We start from the raw sequence: 2,500 nt of genomic DNA, 5'->3' as shown, positions 1-2,500 counted from the left end.
AAGAATTTTAATACGCCGCCAGTGAGTTGCGCGACCGAAGCCGCGCACACCTAAATGGCGACGCCTATTTAGCAGGCTAGAGTCTCGTTCGTTACCGGAATTAACCAGACAAATCGCTCCACCAACTAAGAACGGCCATGCACCACCACCCACCGAATCAAGAAAGAGCTGTTAATCTGTCAATCCTTCCGGTGTCCGGGCCTGGTGAGATTTCCCGTGTTGAGTCAAATTAAGCCGCAGGCTCCACTCCTGGTGGTGCCCTTCCGTCAATTCCTTTAAGTTTCAGCTTTGCAACCATACTCCCCCCGGAGTCCAAAATCTTTGGTTTCCCGGAAGCTGCCCGCCGAGCCATTGTAGTAACGTCGGCGGATCGCTAGATGACATATTTACGGTTAGAACTAGGGCGGTATCTAATCGCCTTCGAACCTCTAACTTTCGTTCTTGATTGATGAAAACACCTTTGGCAAATGCTTTCGCTGATGTTCGTCTTGCGACGATCCAAGAATTTCACCTCTAACGTCGCAATACGAATGCCCCCAGTTATCCCTATTAATCATTACCTCGGAGTTCTGAAAACCAACAAAATAGAACCGAGATCATATTCTATTATTCCATGCACGAAATATTCAAGCAGCATTTTGAGCCCGCTTTGAGCACTCTAATTTGTTCAAAGTAAAATTGTCGGCCCACCTCGACACTCACTGAAGAGCATCGCGATAGGATTTTGATATTGAACCGGTGTTTTACCACAGATTCACCGACGATATGCTCCGCAAACGTGTCAGTATCACCGCGGATGCGGTGCACCGACAGCGCGGCGCACAAATGCAACTACGAGCTTTTTAACCGCAACAATTTTAGTATACGCTATTGGAGCTGGAATTACCGCGGCTGCTGGCACCAGACTTGCCCTCCAATTGTTCCTCGTTAAAATATTTAAAGTGTACTCATTCCGATTACGAGGCCTCGTAAGAGTCCCGTATCGTTATTTTTCGTCACTACCTCCCCGTGCCGGGAGTGGGTAATTTGCGCGCCTGCTGCCTTCCTTGGATGTGGTAGCCGTTTCTCAGGCTCCCTCTCCGGAATCGAACCCTGATTCCCCGTTACCCGTGACAACCATGGTAGTCGCAGAAACTACCATCGAAAGTTGATAAGGCAGACATTTGAAAGATGCGTCGCCGGTACTGGACCATGCGATCGGCAAAAGTTATCCAGATTCATCAAAATTAACGACTTCGAGCGCGAGTCCGCACCCACCGTCGATTGGTTTTGATCTAATAAAAGCACTCATCCCATCACTGGTCAGAGTTCTGATTGCATGTATTAGCTCTAGAATTACCACAGTTATCCAAGTAACTGAGTAAGATCTAAGGAACCAAAACTGATATATTGAGCCATTCGCGGTATCGCCTTAATACGGCTTGCACTGAGACATGCATGGCTTAATCTTTGAGACAAGCATATAACTACTGGCAGGATCAACCAGGGAGCTAACAAAAAGCGCGCGAGCGCGCTCTCTAGTCAGCGTGTGTGTGTGTGTGTGAACACAACACAGTGAAACGCCGCGTCTCGTCCGAAGACCGGACGAGAGCGGCGCGTGCATCTTCCTACTACTCATTCTCCTCCGTTATAGGGAAAGAGAGCGAAGCGAGAGAGCACTGTGGAGTTTTGTGTTTATTTTATAAACACGGGGTCGAGAGAGACCTCAACCGAAAGTTCGCTAATAGACGCGACGCTTTGTAAACATCGTTACGTTTTTCACATATAGTGAAAGCGTACGCATTCACGTCAGAACACCCGGTGTCGGTGGGGCCAGAAACACAAGTCGTACGAACGAAGGGTCCTCGGTATACGATTATTTTATATTTTATAGTGGTGGTGTTGTGTGGGAGAAGAGAGAACGCCCCGCCGCCGGTGGCAGTGTGGCTAACAGCGGAGGAGACGTTTCTCTTTAACCCGGTAATTTTTGTTTGGTGGTCGGCGACGCGCACTACCCGCACGGCAATAACTACCGTGAGGCCTGTGGGACACGTCACCTTGATCGACCTAGTCGGACGGATGAGCATTGGTATCAAAAAACGCACACCGTGTGTCCGTCGGTCGACAGTGAGGGCGAAAACGACAAACTCTCCATTAAACATAAAACACATACACAACAAACGACGTACACTTTTTTAAACACTAAACCCAGCAAGAGTTTGTTTCGTTTGTCAGTCTGTCTCTAATATTACAACATACACAACACACACAACAACAACACACATTGCAGCGTATCGTAAAAAAATATACAACACACCACACACAACACCGCCGTATGTGTATATAAATATATAAAAGTTATAATATAGAAACAAATTAACAAGCACGCAACATCACACAGAGCACGTCACCTATTGGATGATTTTGTATGTAAAAGGAGAGTTGGTATCGTTATCAGAAACGAGAGCGCGCGCGCGCGCTCAAGCGCTCTCCCCGAATCTTATAAATTGTGCGCAGAGAC

The 2,500-nt window shown here is 47.5% G+C and overlaps 1 non-coding gene across 1 annotated transcript in view; it reads right to left on the bottom strand.

Annotated features, from left to right (window-relative positions):
• The window catches only part of LOC128682674 (small subunit ribosomal RNA), a 1,908-nt gene extending 419 nt beyond the window's left edge, over positions 1–1,489 (bottom strand). Inside the window, exon 1 of the ribosomal RNA XR_008406155.1 lies at positions 1–1,489. This exon is cut by the window's left edge and continues 419 nt beyond it. This is a non-coding gene — a ribosomal RNA (small subunit ribosomal RNA).
• Positions 1,490–2,500: the final 1,011 nt, after the last annotated feature.

The sequence above is a fragment of the Plodia interpunctella genome, unplaced genomic scaffold, assembly GCF_027563975.2.
Source record: "Plodia interpunctella isolate USDA-ARS_2022_Savannah unplaced genomic scaffold, ilPloInte3.2 Pint_0, whole genome shotgun sequence".
Taxonomy (NCBI): Eukaryota; Metazoa; Arthropoda; class Insecta; order Lepidoptera; family Pyralidae; genus Plodia; species Plodia interpunctella.
The sequence above is the reverse complement of the archived record's forward strand: the minus strand, read 5'-3'. Positions and strand labels throughout refer to the sequence as shown.